This window comes from Fukomys damarensis, unplaced genomic scaffold, assembly GCF_012274545.1.
Source record: "Fukomys damarensis isolate Sample0158 unplaced genomic scaffold, DMR_v1.0_HiC HiC_scaffold_4, whole genome shotgun sequence".
In the NCBI taxonomy this organism is placed as follows: domain Eukaryota; kingdom Metazoa; phylum Chordata; class Mammalia; order Rodentia; family Bathyergidae; genus Fukomys; species Fukomys damarensis.
Genome location: NW_022900916.1, coordinates 39,907,204 through 39,928,735, shown reverse-complemented (window position 1 = coordinate 39,928,735; position 21,532 = coordinate 39,907,204). Strand labels below are relative to the sequence as shown.

Sequence of the window (21,532 nt, the reverse complement as noted above, 5' to 3'; positions counted from 1 at the left end):
TGCAAGAAAAAACATTTTCCATCACAAAGAGATAAGGGAATAAGAATAATCTATCCTTAGCTCAGAATATAAACTCGGCAAGGGACTTGGTTATAATTTCAACATTGTTTGTATTCTTTTAGCTGGTGTTTTCAGTGTTGCCTAAAAATGCCATAACTCAGAGTAGTTATTTGTAGAATTGCTTCAAATTTTTATTTAAACCACTATAATTTCACACCTGGCATTGAAACTACCTAGTTTGCCTGCAAGAACTCCACTTACTTGACGATTATGCAGTACTTGGCCTAAACTAACTTAGTGTGCAATGTTTTATTCTATAGCTCTAGGAATAGAAACGTTCAAAAAGAAGATTGTGTTCCATGTTGTTCCTACTCAACATACCTCACTCCTTAATCCTTGCAAAAATCTTTTTACCTCTTCCACTCAAGCAAACTTTCCTTCTAAGGTTTTAATAATCTCTTGATTGCCGTATTTCTACATTCCACTCTGAACTAAAAACACAAGGCAAGCCTTCATTGTTCATTTCCTGTTAGCTTCCTGGCCTTCCTATGACTTATGCTGCTCATTTTTGGGTTCTTTTGCAAATTTATTCTTTTTTTTTTCTTGTTTCTAAATATGTTTAGTTCCATTTAGAATTTCAACTTGTTGGTCTAGCAATTAAGTTCCTCCCAATTTGGCAAGATGCTGAAGTCTTAGCACACTGAACTCCTCTCCGTGTAACTGATGGTGGTCCAGGACATCACTGGCCACATGTAGCTTTTAAAATTTATGTAAGTAAAAATTAATGAAATTAAAAATTCAGTTGCTAAGTCACACTATCAATATGTCAAATGTTCAACAGTTGACATGGCTGGTAGCTACCAGGATATTTATACATATTGCCATCATAGCAGAAAATTCTATTGGTCAGTACTAGATTAGATAGTTGGACTACTCGAGTCCCTCACTTCTAAACCTCATTCCTCACTTAATTCTATTTCCTCTACTTGGACTGCTATATACTAATAACAACTTTTCTTAGTGAAGTCTGACCCTTTCTTCAAATTCATACTAAATAATTATCTCCCGAAAGTCTTTACTAATCATTCCAGCTGAAAGAACTGCAGCCCTATCATGAATTCTTTAAGTTTTATGTTCTACTCTTCCCCATATTTCTTTGTTCTATTTTCTTTGGGACAAATACTACTCTCTGGATTAAAGACTAACATGTCTGGAGAATAAATAGTCATCAACTATGTTGAGTGCTTTCTATGCACAAAGTTAAGTACTTGATGATAGTTCTCATGATTCCTTGTGAAATATAGGTATTTTTGTCACATGTATTTTTTTTCAGTACCAGGGATCAAATGTCACATGTATATTATGAAAGAAAGTGAAATTTGAGATGATAACGTTATTGGCCAAATGAAGATCTGAAATGAGAAGGTGATTGCCCATTATCACATCAGTTGTGAGCCCTAAACCATGACAGCTGACTCTAACTGCAAAGCTCATGCTCTTAGCCACAAAGACACTTCTTCCTGAAATCATTCACTGTATTAATACACACCTTTCCATGCCTCATAACCCAGGTACCATTTCATTGGTGAATGAGAAATGACTAATGCCATTACATGTGTAAAATAATGTACACTCTGTAAGACTTGTTGACAGCCATAATTTATTTCCTCATGATTTTGCCAACAGCTCTGAGGCAGCTCCACAGTAAATGTTGTCTCTGTTTCCAGAGGCTGAGAAGTTCAGAGGCCTCCTGAAGTTCACATTGCTGCTTAGTGACAGGTAAGAATTTAGCTCAAGTTCCTTTAGCCTTTCTTTGACATCTCCTGAGGATTTGAAGCTCATAAAAAATCAGCAAAAGCTCAAAGTGTTATACCTTAATATATTCTTTTCTACTTGCCCTTCTTATTGTTTAAAAAACATGATAATGAGGCATAAATGTTGATGTCTATGGAAGGGAGAGAAAATGCTTCCTCAAGTTTTCAGTGCTGGTGAAACAGCTACATATTTAGATCTTTATTGTATTCCTTTTACCTTAACCCCATTAAGAAAACTTGCTCATATTAAACAAGATCCTGGGAATGTTAATTAGAAAATTATCTTTTAATATGCCTGATTATTTTTAAGGCTACTAATAACATGCAGGGGTCTTATCTGTAATTATGCCTCAATGTTCTTCTCCTCTCCCACTTCTTCTCCTTCAGGAAAGTGATTTAAAACACATTTGGGAAATGCTTGAAATATTAATTGTATTTCGTTTACTTTCTAGAATTTTTGAAAATATTTTATGGCTATAAATGTTTTTCCTCAAGGGAAAGAACACATCACTGCATATATTATCATATTTGTCAACAAAATATGAGATTCAAGGGATTGATTTTATACCAAATAAATAACAGAAGAAAAATTATATTGTGTTTTTATCATGTTAATTTTCTCACACCTCTAATAGTTGTAGATTTTATCTTGTATCTGCAATTGCATTTAAGGGTGATTATCATATTCCCATCTTTTGGACCAAATTTAAAGCCTTATGTATTTTTGCATTTATATAAAATTAAAGGGTATGATATGGGAGGACTAAATTCATCTGTTTTCAGTGCCTTTTCTCAGTCATGATGCACATTCTATGCAAAACATTTTTTAATTAACTTGAAAAGGAATCTGAAAAATAATTTGTCTGAGACAACTTCAGTAAGTGACAAAGATGTTTCAAACTCAGGCCTTCTTCATTCCAAAGCCTATGACTTTTTCATTATGACTTTTAAAAAATGAGTGAATGGCTGAACATTAAGTAAAATACCTCTTGAGTAAAACAGAAATGTGCTTGAGACCTACTCACTAAAATGTTTAGTAGATGAATAAATAAACAAGTTGGTAGATACAGCTCAATACATATTAGCTCATTTACCTCTCTACCAGAAAAAAATTGTTTTTTCAAATAAACATTCAGGAGGAATACATGATTAAGAAAACGTTTGAGCAGTGATGGCCTTTTTTTAAAGATTACTTTTCTCAAATTCAAGAGTCTTAATGCACATGCAATTTGCTTGAAGTCTATAATGCCCTTGGATTTCAAGCTGTGGTGTCTGATCATTTGGAAATAGAAACTTAAGGATTTGAAATATTGTTAAATAAATGGATTGAACTGAAATTAGTCTCTGAGGACTTTTAACTTCTTCCACATAAAATCCAAGAGATAGATACAAGAATGATATTCCCTACAACCAAATACTGTCTTAATTCCTACTTTAACTTCTGTCTTCTGATCGACTGTTACATCAAGGCATATGGGCTCTCCACATGTGATGAACTTATATCAATTTAAAGCAAATACATCACATGGGCAAGAAGGAAGCTCAGGAAGTGGCAATGTTAGTTTCATTCCTAATTTCACCTTTTATTTTTCATACCTGCAGCCACTATATGAGTCTGTGCCCAACCCTTTTACAAGTGGTTTATTTTAAAGCCTTCAACCTCTTTTCCCTATTGTCAACCTTTCTTCCCATGTCCATTTCCTGCCAATGACTGCTAGAAAAATTGTCCCCAAAGATCACTTTTATCACACTCTCAAAAACCTATCCCAGTTCTCTAATGCCTGGTATATAAAGACTCTTACTATTCTTTTTTCTCCCTAGGGCAGATTATCTATTAGTAAGGAACAGTCTTGTCCTAGGCCCTAGATTTTCAACTTCTTTCCTCCTCCTCCTCCTCCCTCTTCTCCTCCTCCTTCTCTTCCTCATCCTCATGTGTGCCCATTACATGCTAATGATCTTAACTTAGAGCTTTTGACCATGATTTGCAAGTTACTTTTTTATGGTACTAGAGATTGAGCTCAGGGCTTTCAGACTGAACTATATCCCCAGCCCTTTCCATGTTTTATTTTAAGACAAGATCTCATTAAGTCACAAAGGTAGCCAGGCTAGGCTGGAACTTGTGATTCTCTTGCCTCTGTCACCCAGAGTGCTAAGATTACAGGTGTGTACAGGCATGTCTAGCTTGCAAATAATGTTTGATATACCTTTATAAAGGTATATTATCACTCTGTATATTTGGAGTTGCAGAAGGAAAACAGAATCTACTTCAGATGGTTCAAATAAAGAAAAAGCAAATGAGATGGCAAGGCACACAAAGACTACCAATGGAAAGAAGATAACATTACCCCTAGGAATGAAGAAAAGAAGGAATGATGTGTCTTTAGAAGCACATAAAACATAGAGGCATGGAAAAGGACAGGCTGGATGGAGTTAAATACTGAAAAGACATGGGCACCAGCTGAGCACAGGGTTAAAGTAGGCAATGGAGAAAAAATATCCCTACCTATTCCTTCACCCTCCAAATTTTCTTGGAACTCCTGACTGACTCAAACAAAAATATACACAGGAAGACAAATCCTGGTTATGCATTTGACATCTGCTTTTCTGGGACAGAGGGAAGACACAATTATGGAGAATGGATGGAGTATAGTCTAGTCCTGTGCTACATTCTTGAGGGTGGCAATTACTGATTACCCCATATTTGGCAGGAGAACAGCTAGGGAACATTTTCTGTGCCATTTTCAGCAATTTACTTAACGGTTTCCCTTTCCTTACCCTTAGTACAATACTCAGCTATTAAAATTGTTCTGAACGTTAAATGAAAATTTCTACAGCACTAAGCAATAAATAAATGATAGCTACTATTGTATAGATTATATATACGAAGCTACAGATACTATATATGGAGAAAGTAGAAAGCGAGATCACCTCTTGTAAAACATCTTATAATAAAAGAATGAGTTGGTAGCCACACCCTCCCCTGCCGGCACCGTCATTGCTGCAGTGCAAGGAAGGTGAGATTTGGGAAAGCTGTTCTGACATCTGCTCTCCCTCCGGCCTGTTTAAGCCCAATCTGGGGGACCAGGTAACTGCGCCCTCCCCTGCCAGCACCGCCTTTGCTCCAGCAAAAAGAGGGTAGCCACACGGGTAACCCTGAAACACCCTCCCCCCAGACCTCCTGAATATGACAGTTCTTGAACCCACTCTGCAGAGGCATAGGTGGTTATGAAGGGTATTTTTCTGAGCTCCCAACTGTGAACATCTTTAAAGAAAGGTTGGGGGATTGTACCTGTAGTACAACTGTGCAGAGTTCAAACCTGCAGGAGGTCAGGAAACTCAATCTGGGTCTTGCGGCCTCAGGTCAGTCTGCTTCGCAGGGGTCTGCCATTGGTTAGCTGAGATAAGGGGATTTGGTTCTGCACATGGCTGCACACATTGTATATCATGACAGCAGACATGTAAGTCTGAAAAAGGCCCTTCAAAGTCATTTTTTTTCTTTCTTTTATTCATTCCACTCTTCAAATTCTTTCTTTTTCGTGTCCTCTTTCTCCAACTCAGTCTCTTGCTCCACCATATTATCCCTCATCTCCCTTTCTGTTCCTGCTCCTAGCCTAATTCAGACTTCTTCTTTTATTATTTCTCCTTCTTTCTTTATGTTCTTTTCTTCTCTTATTTTACTTCACTCAAGGGTCAATAGTTTCAAAGGATAGTGCTCCCTTTTACTGTTAATTTGTTAGATTCTTGTCCTTATTCTTGCATTCTGTCTTTCCTTTTTGACTTTAACAATTTCCTAAAGAATGTATGGTCATTCTATGTCCTCTAGATTCACTTGAAATCTTCTCCAAACCTTTTACCTCTCTACTCCTCTAATTCTAACTGTCTAAGCCCCCATCTTAAATAGTAAAGATGCTACACTGAAGAGGTTATTCACTGAAAACATATTTTGGGCTACTTCTTGATTTTAATTTAATTCACATGGTTTAAAGGTGATAGATTAATGACTATCATAAGGGGTCAATTTTCAAGTTGTGCTTGATACTATTGTGTTACTGATTGTATCGATTGGGATAAAGGATTGTGATTGACTTAATGAGTTTTTTTCTGAAATTATGAAAATGAGAATGTCTATGAGTCTTTAGAGACTCAAAAGCTAAAGTGTAACTATATCTGGAAGATTTAATAACCCAGAAATTAAATCAAGGACAACATAACAACAACAAAATAATGAGAAAACACTTAAGCAAGACACAAAGACAGACTTCTAGTTCACCAATGGGAAACAGTAGGGTAAAGAAGGATGAAAAGTCTGATAGTGAACCACCAGGACACGCTGAACTCACAGCACAGGAAGTAACAAAACAGATCAATCAGGCTCTAGAAAAATTCAAAACAGAAATAATTTCCCAGATAAGCATACAGATGGTAAGCAAAATGAAAGTCAGGATTTGAGACTCTAGAACAGACACTGAAAAAAAAAATAGATGAGCTCAGACCATGATAGAAGCCATGAAGGCTGAGCATAAGATAGAAATGGAACCAATGAATGCCCAACATAGGAAAGAAATGGAATCCATAAAACAGATTCAAACAGATATCAAGGAGATTGAAAACTCTACTGAAAGTATTTGCAACAGAATAAAAGAATGCGAAGATAGAATCTCAGATATAGAAGATAGGATTGCAGTCATTGATTGTAAAAAGAGAGGTCTCTTAAAATTAGTAAAGGATCATGAGAAATCAATCCAACAACTCCTAGATGATGCAAAGAAGAATAACATAAGACTGACAGGAATCCATGAAGTGTTAGGAAAAAATACAAATGACTTAAAAATGATGTTCACAGAATTAATGACAGAAAACTTCCCAAACAGAGGGGAAGAATTGACATTCAGATAAGTGAGGCATATAGGACTCCAACTAGCCATAATCAAAATAAATCTACACCTAGATATATAATAATCAAGATCCCAGAAACCCAACAGAAGAACAAAATACTACAAGCAGTAAGAGAAAAGAAACAAATCACATGCAAAGGAAAGTCCATTAGAATCACAGAAGACTTTTCAACACAAACTCTCTGGTCAAGGAGAGCCTAGAGTGAGATATTTCAAGTACTAAAAGAAAACAACCTCCAACCTAACCTGATGTATCCTGCAAAACTCTCTTTCAAAATGGAAGGGGAAATAAGATACTTCCATGACCTGAGAAACTTCATGAATACCATATCAGCACTACAAGGAATTATAAACAATATCCTAGAAAAGATAATGAAGGTCACAACAACATGAGGCCCAACAGACCAAATCAAATAGGCAAGGCAAGAAACTAAAAGGAGAGGGCAAAAAATTAAAAAGAGTCAAAAAAAGGTCAATAACATGGCAATAATAAGTCAGTACATATCAGCTATAACCATCAATGGCAATGGACTCAATTCACCAATCAAGAGAAATAGACTGGCAGAATGGATTAAGAAGCAAACTCCAACAATATGTTGTATACAAGAAACACACCTAGTGCAAAAAAAAAAAAACATATAGATTGAAAGTTAAAGGATGGAAAACAATTTCCATGCAACAGGAGCCCAGAAAAAAAAGCAGAGGTAGCAATCTTATTCACAGACAAAGTAAATTTCAAACCAAAACTGATTAAAAGAGATAATGAAGGCCACTGCATCCTTTGTAAAGATAACAATTCAAGAGGAAGAAATGACAGTCATAAACATATATGCACCAAATATTAATGCCACCAACTATATAAAACAAATATTAAGTAACATGAAAAACCAAATATCTAAACACCCCACTATCACAAATACACAGATCATCTAGGCAAAAAATGAACAACAAAATACTGGAACTGAACCAAGCTTTAGAATGCATGTACTTATGAGATGTATATAGAGTGTTCCACCCCCCAAAAATCAGAATATACATCCTTTTCAGCTACACATGGGTCATTCTCCAAGATAGACCACATACTAGCTCACAGAACAGGTCTGAATAAATGCAAAAGAATCAAAGTTATGCCCTGTATATTATCAGATCATAGTGCAATTAAGCTGGAGATCAACAGCATAAGAAACTGTAGGAACTTCACAAGCACATGGAAATTGAACAGCATACTCCTGAACAATCAATAGATCATAGAGCAAATTAAAGAAGAAATCAGACAGTTTTACAAATAAATGAAAATGCTACCACAACATACAGGAATCTATGGGACACAATGATAGCAGTTCTCCATGGAAAATTCATAGCACTGCATGTCCACACTAGGAAAACAGAGTGAGCCCAAATAAACAACCTAATGATAAATCTTAGACTCCTAGAAAAACAAGAGCAAAAAAAACCCAAAGCTCAAACAAGAGAAGATAAGAGTAGGAAGCAATGCAATGGAAACTAAGAAAATGATACAAAAAATACATGAATCAAAGAGTTGGTTTATTTGGAAGAATAAATAAAATTGATAAACACTTAACCTTATCAAAAAAAAAAGGAAAGAAAAGGCTCAGATACATGCAATTAGGATTGAAAAAGATGAAGTCACAACAGGTCCAACAGAAATCCAAAAGATAGTAAATACCTACTTTGAGAATCTGTACTCTAATAAAATGGAAAACACAAAAGGAATGGATAGTTTTCTAGATACTTATGAATTACCAAAGTTGAACAAAAAAGATAAAAACACTTTAAACACCCCAATTACAATCAGAGAAATTGAAAATGTAATTAAAAGGTTACCAACAAAGAAAAGCCCAGATCCTGATGGATTCACTGCTGAATTAACAAGACATTTAGAGAAGAACTACTGCCATTACTCTTTAAACTTTTCAATGAAATTGAAAGGGAAACAATACTTCCAAATTCATTCCTGGAGGCAAATATCAAGGAAAAGATGCAAACCAAGGAAAGATGCAACTAAAAAGAGAACTACAGGCCAATGTCTTTAATGAATATAGATGTAAAAATCCTTAATAAGATACTAGCAAAAAGAATACAGAGGGTCATCAAGAAGATCATACATCCTGACCAAGTCGGATTTATTCCAGGGATGCAAGGATGGTTCAACATATGTAAGTGAATGAATGTAATACACTATATTAACAAACTCAAGGACAAAAATGATATGATCCACTTGATAGATGCAGAAAAAGCATTTGATAAAATTCAATGCCAATTCATGATAAAAACCCTGCAAAAAATGGTCTCAATCTCAACTTAATAAAGACTATCTATGAAAAATCAATAGCCAACATCATACTAAATGGCCAAAAACTGAAAACCTTTATATTAAAATCATCAACCACACAAGGATGCCGACTATCACTACTCACTGTATTGAAATATTGTTCTGGAAACATTAGCCACAGCGATTTGACAAGAGAAATAAATTGAAGTAATAAAGATAGGAAAGGAAGAAGTTATACTGTCTTTATTTGCTAAAAATATGATACTCTGCATTGAAGACCCAAAAAACTCCACCAAAAGACTTCTAGACTTAATTGACACTTTTAGCAGAGTAGCTGGATACCAGGTCAACACCTAAAAATCAATAGCCTTCTTGTACACAAATAACAGACTCATTGAGAGAGAAATTATGGAAACAATTCCTTTCACAATAGCATTAAAAAAATGAAGTATCTAGGAATCAATCTAACAAAAGAAGCAAAAGACCTCTACACTGAAAACTACAGCACTCTGAAAAAAGAGATTGAAGAGGATATAAGAAAATGGAAAGCTATCCCCTGCTTCTGGGTAGGAAGAATCAACATAGTGAAATAGCCATACTACCAAAACCGCTATACAGATGCAATGCAATTCCGATTGAAATTCCAACACTATATTTTTTCACAGAACAAGAAAAAAATAAATCCAAAAATTTATTTGGAACCATAAGAGAACTAGAATAGCAAAAGCCATCCTAGTCAACAGAGACATGGCAGCGGGCATAACAATTCCCAATTTGAAACTATACTACAAAGCCACTATGATAAAACAGCATGGTACTGGCAAAGACCTGAGGATGGGAACAGATTGGAAGACATGAGCAACTCCAGATGTACTCAGCTACCTCATCTTTGACAAAGGAGCTGATCTTCCCCACTGGAGACAAGATAGCCTCTTTAAAAATGGTGTTGGAAAAACTGGATCTCACCTGCCAAAGATTAAAACTAGACCCTTATCTTTCACCATGCACTAAACTAAAATCCAAGTGGATTAAAAATCTAAATATTAAAAAAGTGTCATTAGGGTTGGGGATTTAGCTCAGTGGTTCAGTGGTCTGCCTTGCAAGCACAAGGACCCGAGTTCAAGCCCCGGTACACAAAAAATAAAGAAATATATAAAAAATAAAATAAAATAAAAAAGAGTCACCAAATTTGCTGGAAGATAAGTTAGGCAGAACGCTTGAAGACATTGACATGGGAAAAGACTTTATGAACAAATCCTCAGTAGCACGGGAACTAGCAGAAAGAATCAACAACTGGGAACTCATCTTCTTAAAAGCTTCTGCACTGCAAAAGAAACCATCAACAGAACTAAAAGACAACCTACAATGCGGGAAAAAGTTTTTACCAGCTGCTCCTCAAACACAGGAATCTTACCTAGAATATATAAATAACTCAAAACAATCAGCCCCCCTCATACAAAGACCCAATTTAAAAATGAACACCTGAAACGAACAGACATTTCTCAGACAAAGAAGTACAAGCAGCAAGCAAATGTATGAAAAAACATTCCACATCACTGGTCATTCTAGAGATGCAGATGAAAACACTGAGATTCCACTCACCTCACAAAGAATGGCTGCTATCAAGAAATCAACCAATAACAAATGTTGGCGGGGTTGTGTGGAGAAAGGAACCCTTTTCCATTGTTGGTGGGAGTGCAGACTGGTGCAACCACTATGGAAATCATATAAAGATACTTCAAAGAGCTGGGACTAGAGGTTCCATTTGACCCAGCCATCCCTCTGTTGGGTGTCTTTCCAAAAGAATTAAAAGAATCACATCACAGTGATATATGTGCACCTATGTTTATAGTGGCATGGTTTATAATAGCTAAACTTGGAAACAGCCCATTTGCCCATCACTGGGAAACTGGATAAAGAAGATGTGGTTTTTCTATAAAATGGAATACTACTCAGCCATAAAGAACGAGAAATTAGATTCATTCATAGGAAAATGGACACATATTGAGGATATACTCCTAAGAGAAATAAATGTCACACATGTGTAAATACTGAATAGTTTCTCTGGTGTGAAAACTATAATAGTACATAAAATCCTAATGAGATAATTGCCAATTGTAAATAGGAAGAAAGCTAAAGGTGTGGGGAAAGTGGAAAGGGTCAGGGAAAGGTCATGAGAGACAAGAAAAAAAATATGAGAAAATGAAAAAAATGGAAAGAAGTGCTTGTAAATGGGGATGAGAGGAGGGGGTGAAGGGAGGTCAGGGACAAGGGAAAAAAAATGAGAGCCAAGACCTGACATGTAAAGGTACAAGATCCCAATGATGAATGTAACCATTCTGTATACCTAAAATGTACCAATAAAGTCAATAAAAAAAAGAATGAGTCATCACATGCAATAATCAATGAATGTTAGTCTTCACCTTTGTTGCTTACCCTTACACCCATCCCCTGCCTTATTAAATATGGCAGGACATCTCCAAGACTTGGCAGGAAGATTATTTTATTTATACCCGTGATTTGGATGTCATTCCTCTTCCAAGGAGTAACAGACGGTGCCCTGGACAGCAGTGACATCCTCAGCCCCAAGGGAGAAGGGTCAGCACAAATTTTAATTTTGCTTTTGGTTTGGGGCTTTAAATAGACAAACAGATTTTTTTCTCCCTGTCAGTTTACATCTAGCTTTGCATCTGACATTTTTTAATGCTGTATGTATTTGAATTGACCCAGAAATTTATAGCTTCAGGTTTTTGCTTATTTTGCTCTATGTCTCTAATTCAATCTCTTTTATTTAAAAACAAAAACAAACAAACAAAAAAAACAAGGTAAAACAAAGTATGAAGAAAATATTCTAGCTGTCTTTTCATATTACTAAGCCAGTATGGAAGGGGGTATTCTGCCCCCCCCTTTTTAAACTAGCTTCCTCTTCTTATGGTATGTTAACTATTTGACTATTTTAAATAGAAAAAAAGAATTTTAGGGATAACCTATAAAAATATACAGATAATTTGATTCAACTAGAAAACTTAAAAGCTGGAGGAGAGAATTGATTAAAAATATTTATGTTATGTTCATTGGCAAAGAACAAGATTCTAGACTAATTCTGCTATGAATGTAAAAGAAATACATACATGTATAAACATGTATGTGAAGCTTCATTCTTATAAGGCCAAGGGTTTCCATATCATTTCATCCTCTAGAGTTCAATGTCAATGGAGTAATTTCTACCAAAGAAAAACCTGCTGATGTTTGTTGTGTCCATCTTTGGGGTCATCAAAAATTTCCCCTCAGGCATTCCACAGAGAAAAAGTGTCTATACCTAAGCATACAAAATAGGAGCCTCTTTATTGAAATGCTATCAAACTCGATAGTATTTGTGATTTCCCTGTGCTCAGGGCAGCCTGTCAAAGGTCAAAGGAAACACTAAAGGCTGTTTCTGTGAAATAATTAGATCAAAAAAGATCTATAGGCTTGCCTCAGGTAGCTATTTCTATTGTGACTCAGTCACAGGACCATGAAAACCATAATTCATACCCAAAAATTCTCTGTGGTTAAGGGGATACTTTTGAATCAGAACTGGTGGGTCATTTCTGACTGGCCTCGCTCCAGTGTACCACAAGGAAACTCAAGAAGCTCCAAATAAAAATAATTACAAAAGGAGTTTAGGTGTCTAGATTGGAAAAATCCTTCAGAGTCCCTTCCATCTGTTCATACCTGATGTTTCCAGACTAGATAAACATTTTAAATTTATAAGATGATGTTGAAAAGTACTTGAATGATGAAATTGGTAGAAGAAAAAGAAAAAGAAAAATAGATTTTCTTTAATTTTGATACCAGAAAGACAAATAGGATGGCATGCATAAAGCATTCAAACTAGGATAACAAATTGACAACAGTTTGTTGTAAGATAAAGAGATACATGGAATTTCTGACCCTGGTGCCTTGCTTTGGCCCTTGGAAAAGTTACTTTAATTGATTCCAGATTTCTAATATACAAAAAAAGGATAAAGAATAAATTATCTCTTTTTTCATTTCTACCAAAAATTCTCTAATACCAGATTAATAAGGATGCAGTCAAAGTCATGCAAAGTTGAAGTATTCAATTCAGAAGGAAATGAAACCATTTAACTAAGACTATTTCATCTGCAATTATATTGCTGGTATATGCCATACCTATATGTAAGATATGTGTTTTTTAAAAAACTATGTTTAGAGATAGAAAGTAGAAAGATAATAATTAATAGAGAGATAAGAGATAACACTTTTTCACTCACATCTTCCAAAATTTCAAATAAAAAACATATATGCAAAGAAAAAGAAGTCAAACAAGAGACAAAAGTGATAGTTTAATAAGGCCAAGAAGTGAACAACAGTATTAAAATGTGTCTGTCACAATGTTCTATCTACACAGTAATAAAATAAGCTATAATTGTTCCTCTTAGTTAAAATTGGTATTTTCATAAGCACTGCTAACAATATGGTATAAATCACTCACTGATACTGTAAATTAAAAACAAAAACAAAAAAATACTAGAATTGATAATGCTATGGGAACATTTCCTTTTGAAAAGGGAGGCACTAGAGCATTTGCTGCAGCTTAAATATGAATGTAATTCACAGGTGGATTAAATAAAGTAAAGCAAGGCATTAAATGAGCAGCCAGGTTGATTACATAAACCTGTGCCAAAGATAGAAATGTTTATATGGGAGTTTCATGTCTGAGCACCATGAAAGCAACCCAATTACTTTTTCAACCAACTGTACTATCAGTACTTAAAATAAAGCCTTCATTTTTCCTTTTGTATTTCTGCATCTTCATCTTGGTTTTATAAAATAAATGGAGCACACACCCAGCAGAAAGTGGAAGGTAGAGGTCCGGGACAGCCGCTCTGGGATCCATTTTCCCTCCGGCCTGCTTGGGCCTGATTGGTGAGGACTAGCTTGCTGTGTGGTTGCTCCTGCAACACCCCAGTACCCCCTACCCACACGCGCTCTCAGGCCTCCTGATTGTGCCAGTCCTTGGAGCCACTCTGCAGAGGCACAGGTGGTCATAAAGGGCACTTTTCTGAGCTCCAGACTTTTAACATCTTCAAAGAAAGGGCAGAGAGAACCTGTAGTAGAACTTTGCTGAGTTCAGCCCTGCAGGAGGTCAGGGAACTCAATCTGGGCCTTGCAGCCTGAAATCAGTCTGAATCTCAGGGTTCAGCCATCGGCTAGCTGAGATCAAAAGACTTAGTTCTGCACATGGCTGCACACATTGTATATTATGACAGCAGAGATATAATCTGAAAGAGGCCCTTCAAATTCTTTTTTCTCTTTGTTTTCCTCATTCCACTCTGCAAATTCTTTCTTTTTTCTGTCCTCTTCCTCCAACTCAGTCTCTTGCTCCCCCCATATTATTTCTCCCTTTCTGTCCCTATTCCTGCCCTCAGATTTCTTCTTTTATCATTGTTCCATTTTTCTTTATGTTCTTCTCTTCTCTCATTTTACTTCGCTCAATGGTCAATAGTTTCAAAGGATAGTGAGCCCTTATTACTCTTAAATTGTTATATTCTGGTCCTTATTCTTGCACTCTGTCTTTCCCTTTTGACTTTAACACTTTCCTAAAGAATGTATGGTCATTCTATGTCTTCTGGCTTCACTTGAAACCTTCTCCAATTCTTTTACCTATCTACTCCTCTCATCCTAACTCTGTCTAAGCCCCATCCTAAATGGTAAAGATGCTATATTGAAGAGGTTATTCACTAAAAACATATTTTGGGCTACTTCTTGATTTTAATTTAATTCACATGGTTTAAAGGTGATAGATTAACAACTGCCACAAGTGGTTAATTTGTAAGTTGTGATGGTTCCTATTGTGTTGCTGATTTTATCAATTGGGCTAAAAGATTGTGATTGATTTAATGAGTTTTCTTCTCTGATATTATGAAAATGAGAATGTCTATGAGTTACTAGAGACTAAAATGCTAAAGTGCAACTATATCAGGAAGATTTAAGTAATAACCCAGAAATTAAACAAAAGACAACCAACAACAAAAATAAAAATGAGAAAACATTTAAGAAAGACACAAAGACAGACTTCTAGTTCACTGATGGGAAACAGTAGGACAAAGGAGGATGAAAAGTCTGATAGTGAGCCACCAGGACACCCTGAACTCATAGCATAGGAAGTAACAAAACAGATCAATCAGGCTCTAGAAAAATTGAAAACAGAAATAATTTCCCAGATAACCATAGAGAGGGTGAGCAAAATGAAAGTCATGATTAGAGAATCTAGAACAGAAACTGACAAAAAAAAAAAATAGATGAGCTCAGGACCACGATAGAAGCCATGAAGGCTGAGCATAAGATAAAAGTGGAACCAATGAATGCCCAACATAGGAAAGAAATGGAATCCATAAAACAGATTCAAACAGATATCCAGGAGATTAAAAACTCTACTGAAAGTATTTGCAACAGAATAAAAGAATGCGAAGATAGAATCTCAGGTATAAAAGATAGGATTGCAGTCACTGATTGTGAAAAGAGAGGTCTCTTAAAATCAGTAAGGGATCATGAGAAATCGATCCAACAACTCCTAGATGATCAAAGAAGAATAACATAAGACTGATAGGAATACATGAAGTGGCAGGAGAAAATACAAATGACTTAAACATGATGTTCACAGAATTAATGACAGAAAACTTCCCAAACAGAGGAGAAGAATTTGACATACAGATAAGTGAGGCATATAGGACTCCAACTAGCCATGATCAAAATAAATCTACACCTAGACATATAATAATCAAGATCCCAGAAACCCAACAGAAGAACAAAATACTACAAGCAGTAAGAGAAAAGAAACAAATCACATGCAAAGGAAAGCCCATCAGAATCACAGAAGACTTTTCAACACAAACTCTCAGGTCAAGGTGAGCCTGAAGTGAAGTATTTCAGGTCCTAAAAGAAAACAACCTTCAACATAGACTGATGTATTCTGCAAAATTCTCTTTCAAAATGGATGGGGAAATAAGATACTTCCATAATAAAAAACCCCTGAGAAACTTCATGAATACCATATCAGCACTAAAAGGAATTCTAAACAATATTCTAGAAAAGATAATGAAGGTCATAACACCATGGGGCCCAAAAGACCAAATCAAATAAGCAAGGCAAGAAACTAAAAGCAGAGGGGGGGGGAGGTAAAATGAGTCATCAAAAGACCAATAACATGGCAATAATAAGTCAGTACATGTCAGTTATAACCATCAATGGCAATGGACTCAATTCACCAATCAAGAGAAATAGACTGGCCGAATGGTTTAAGAAGCAAACTCCAACAATATGTTGTATACAAGAAACACACCTACTGCAAAAAGAAGCCTGGGAGTGAAAGGATGGAATACAATTATCCATGTGACAAGAGCCAAGAAAAAGCAGGGTAGCAATCTTATTCTCAGACAAAGTAAATTTCAAATCAAAACTGATTAAGAGAGAGAAAGAAGACACTATATCCTCATAAAGGGAACAATTCAAGAGGAAGCAATGACAGTCATAAACATATATGCACCAAATATTAATGACACCAACTATATGAAACAAATGTTAAGTAATATGTAAAACCAAATGAGCACTCATACAATTGTAGTGGGGGATCTAAACACCCCACTATCACAAATACACAGATCATCTAGGCAAAAAATGAACAACAAAATACTGGAACTGAACCAAGCTTTTGAACGCATGTACTTATGAGACGTCTATAGAGTGATCCACCCCCCCAAAATCAGAATATACATCCTTTTCAGCTGCACATGAGTCATTCTCCAAGATAGACCACATACTAGCTCACAGAACAGGTCTGAATAAATTCAAAAGAATCAAAGTTATGCCCTGTATATTATTAGATCATAGCGCAATTAAACTGGAGATCAATAGCATAAGAAACCGCAGGAACTTCACAAGCACATGGAAATTGAACTAAACTCTCCTGAACAATGAATGGGTCACAGAGTAAATTAAAGAAGAAATTAGACAGTTTTTACAAATAAATGATAATACCAATACAACATACAGGAACCTATGGGACACAATGAAAGCAGTTCTATATGGAAAATTCATAGCATTGAATGCCCATACTGGGAAAATAGAGCTCAAATAAACAACCTAATGATGAATCATAGACTCCTAGAAAAACAAGAGCAAGAAAAACCCAAACGTCAAACAAGAGAGGAAATTATAGAGATAAGAGTTAAAATCAATGCAATGGAAACTGACAAAATGATACAAAAATAAACGAATCAAAGAGTTGGTTTTTTGAAAGAATAAATAAAATTGATAAACCCTTAACCTTATCAAAAAAAAGGAAAGAAAAGTCTCATATCCATGCAACTAGAAGTGAAAAAGTTGAAGACACATTAGATTCAACAGAAATCCAGAGGATCATTAATACATACTCTGAGAACCTGTACTTTAATGAAATGGAAAACACAGAAGAAATGGACAGATTTCTAGATACTTATGAATTACCAAAGTTGAAATAAGAAGATTAAATAATTCTAAACACCCCAAAATACATTCAGTGAAATTGAAAATGTAATTAAAAGTTTACCAACAAAGAAAAGCCCAGGTTGATGGATTCACTGCTGAATTTACAAGACATTTAGAGAAGAACTACTGCCATTACTCTTCATACTTTTCAATAAAATTGAAAGGGAAGCAATACTTCCAAATTCATTCCTGGAAGAAAGTATCACTTTGATTCCCAAACTACGGAAAGATGCAACTAAAAAGGGAACTACAGGCCAATCTCCTAAATGAATATAGATCCAAAAATCCTTAATAAGATAGTAGCAAACAGAATACAGAGGGGTCATCAAGATTATACATCCTGACCAAGTCGGATTTATTCCAGGGATGCAAGGATGGTTCAACATACATAAGTCAATAAATGTAATGCACTACATTAACAGAGTCAAGGACAAAAACCATATGATCCTCTCAGTAGATGCAAAAAAAGCATTTGATAAAATTCAATGCCAATTCATGATAACAACCCTGAAAAAAACTGGAATAGATGGTCTCTATCTCAATTTAATAAATGCTATCTATGTAAAACCAATAGTCAACATCATATTAAATAGCCACAAACTGAAAACCTTCACGTTAAAATCAGCAACCACACAAGGATGCCCACTATCACTACTCACTGTATTGAAGTATAGTTCTACAAACATTAGCCACAGCAATTAGACAAGAGAAAGAAATTAAAGCAATAAAGAAAAGGAAAGGAAGAAGTTATACTGTCTTTATTTGCTAAAAATATGATACTCTGCATCGAAGACCCAAAAAACTCCACCAAAAGATTTCTAGACTTAATTGACACTTTTAGCAGAGTAGCTGGATAAGGTCAACTCCAAAAAAATCAATAGCCTTCTTGTACACAAATAACAGACTCACTAGAAATTATGGAAACAATTCCTTTCACAATAGTATCCAAAAAAAATGAGGTATCTAGGAATCAATCTAATGAAAGAAGCAAAAGACCTCTACACTGAAAACTACAGCACTCTGAAAAAAGAGATTGAAGAGGATATAATAAAATGGAAAGATATCCCCTGCTCCTGGGTAGGAAGAATCAACATAGTGAAAATAGCCATACTACCAAAAGTGCTATACAGATTCAATGCAATGATGAATGAAATTCCAACACTATACTTCACAGAACTAAAAAGAAGAATTCAAAAATTCATTTGGAACCAGAAGAGACCTAGAATAGCAAAAGCCATCCTTGGCAACAGAGACAAGGCAGCGGGAATAATAATTCCCAATTTGAAACTATACTACAAGCCATTGTGATAAAAACAGCATGGTACTGGCAAAGAAAGAGACTTGAGGATTAGTGGAATAGACTGGAAGATACAAAAACAACTCTAGATGTACTCAGCTACCTCATCTTTGACAAAGGAACCAACCATCCTCATTGGAGGCAAGATTGCCTCTTTAATAAATGCTGTTGGAAAAACTGGATTTCAACCTGCCAAAGATTAAAATTAGACCCTTCTCTTTCACCATGCACTAAACAAAAATCCAAGTGCATTAAAAATCTAAATATTAAAAAAGAGTCACTAAATTTGCTGGAAGATAAGTTAGGCATAACTTTTGAAGACACTGGCATAGGAAAAGATTTTATGAACAAATCCTCAGTAGCACGGGAACTAGCAGAAAGAATCAACAACTGGGATCTCATCTTATTAAAAAACTTCTTCATTGCAAAAGAAACCATCAACAGAACTAAAAGACAACCTACAAAATGGGAAAAAAATCTTACCGGCTGCTCCTCAAACAAAGGTCTCTTACTTAGAATATATAAAGAGCTCAAAACAATCAGCCCCCCTCATACAAAGACCCAATTTAAAAATGGGCACCTGAAACAGACATTTCTGAGACAAAGAAGTAAAAGCAGCAAGTAAATGTATGAAAAAATGTTCCACATCACTGGTCATTCTAGAGATGCAGATGAAAACACTGAGATTCCACTCACCTCACAAAGAATGGCTGCTATCAAGAAATCAACCAATAACAAATGTTGGCGGGGTTGTGCGGAGAAAGGAACCCTTCTCCATTGTTGGTGGGAGTGCAGACTGGTGCAACCACTGTGGAAATCAATATGGAGATACCTCAAAGAGCTGGGACTAGAGGTTCCATTTGACCCAGCCATGCCTCTGCTGGGTATCTTTCCAAAAGAATTAAAAGAATCATATCACAGTGATATATGTGCACCTATGTTTATAGAGGCACAGTTTGTATTAGCTAAAACTTGGAAACAGCCCATTTGCCCATCATTTGGTAACTGGATAAAGAATATGTGGTTTTTCTCTAAAATGGAATACTACTCAGCCATAAAGAATGTGAAATTAGATTCATTCATAGGAAAATGGACACATATTGAGGATATATTCCTAAGAGAAATAAATGTCACACATGTGTAAATACTGAATAGTTTCTCTGGTGTGAAAAAACTATAATAGTACATAAGATCCTAACAAGATAATTGCCAATTTGAAATAGGAAGAAAAGAGCTAAAGGTGTGGGCAAAGTGGGAAGTGTCAGGGAAAGGCCATAAGGGACAAGAAAAAAAAACATGAGAAAATGGAAAAATGGAAATAAGTATTTGTAAATAGGCAAGAGAGGAAGGGGTGAAGGGAGGGTGGAGGAAAATGAGAACCAAGACTTGTCATGTAAAGGTACAAGATCCTGATGATGAATGTAACCTTACTATATACCTAAATGTACCAATAAACTCAATGAGGTAAAAAAATAAAGAAATGGAGCACATTGTTTGTTGATGATTTTGTGCACATAGTGAGTCACAGACCAGTTTCTCAACCAAGTCAACTTAGCAACCAGAAATGACATAGAAAAATGGAAAAGAATATGTTCTATTGGGGAGAACTATATTTCACTGTAGTGTAAATATAATCAATGCATCACTGACCTCAACATATTTTTTACACCCTAGTTATTCATTCAACTAGTATTTATCCAGTGACTTTTATGTATCAGGCACGGAGACATAAAGGTAAACAAAGACATGCTCCCTGACTTCATAGAGCTTACACTTTAGTAGGGGATAAACATCAATCAAACAATCCCATGAGTAAATAAACAACTATAATAATAGCCAAAGTGAGCATGGAGATCTGATCTAATCAGAGAAAGAAGGTGAGTTAGGACCTTTAAATCCTATTGTTACAGCCTTATTAATCAGCAAACAAGTGAAGTGAGTTTTTATAAGAATATCGTGACCTTCCAGATTAAAAAGTACTGTCCTGGGGCTGCCATTGATTGTATATGCACCTCTACACACAAAACAGAATCTGCTTTTTGATAGTCTTGCTGACAGCTCAGTACTCCACAGCAGATGAGTGGACAAAAATCTGGCATAAATATCACACTGTGCAACATCTTCCTCAAACTAGAGCAGTTGAGCCTTGAGCTTATCTATGGTGATGCTTGCAGCACCACAGATGGCTTTTGCAAGGATCTGGCTAGGACTCATTGTCCCTCCTCCAGAGTATTCCTACAGTGACACTGTATAGTTTATAAGTTCTGTAGGGGAAAACTGGATAAACTCAGAACTTTCTAAAGATAAGAAGTACACATTCATCCAATTACTAAGTCCGAAGTTCTAATCACAAAGTTCCTACAAGTGGCTGTTGACATCATGTTAGATAGCTTTTTTGTTGTTGTTGGTTTGTTTTGGTACCAGGGATCAAACTCAGGACCTTGAGCTTTTGAGGCAGGTGGCAGAACCACTGAGCTAAATCCCCCACCCCAAGACAGCTTTTTGATTGTAACTAACAGGAGGAAAGATTTGTTTTGGTTGGTGGCTTCAGAGATTTCAATCTGTGATTGGCTTGTTCTCTTGCTGTGAGCCTGAGGTGAGACAAACATCATGGCAGAAAGGCACAGCACAGTAAAGGGCAAGATTATGAGAAAGTTACAGAGAAAGAAGTGAAGGACAAGATAGATTCCCACATTCCCTTCAA

At 35.7% G+C, this 21,532-nt stretch overlaps 1 protein-coding gene across 7 annotated transcripts in view; it reads right to left on the bottom strand.

The window, feature by feature from the left end:
- Nucleotides 1–21,532, bottom strand: part of Grm8 (glutamate metabotropic receptor 8) — a 796,352-nt gene that overhangs the window by 408,691 nt on the left and 366,129 nt on the right. The gene's annotated exons all lie outside the window — the stretch shown is intronic.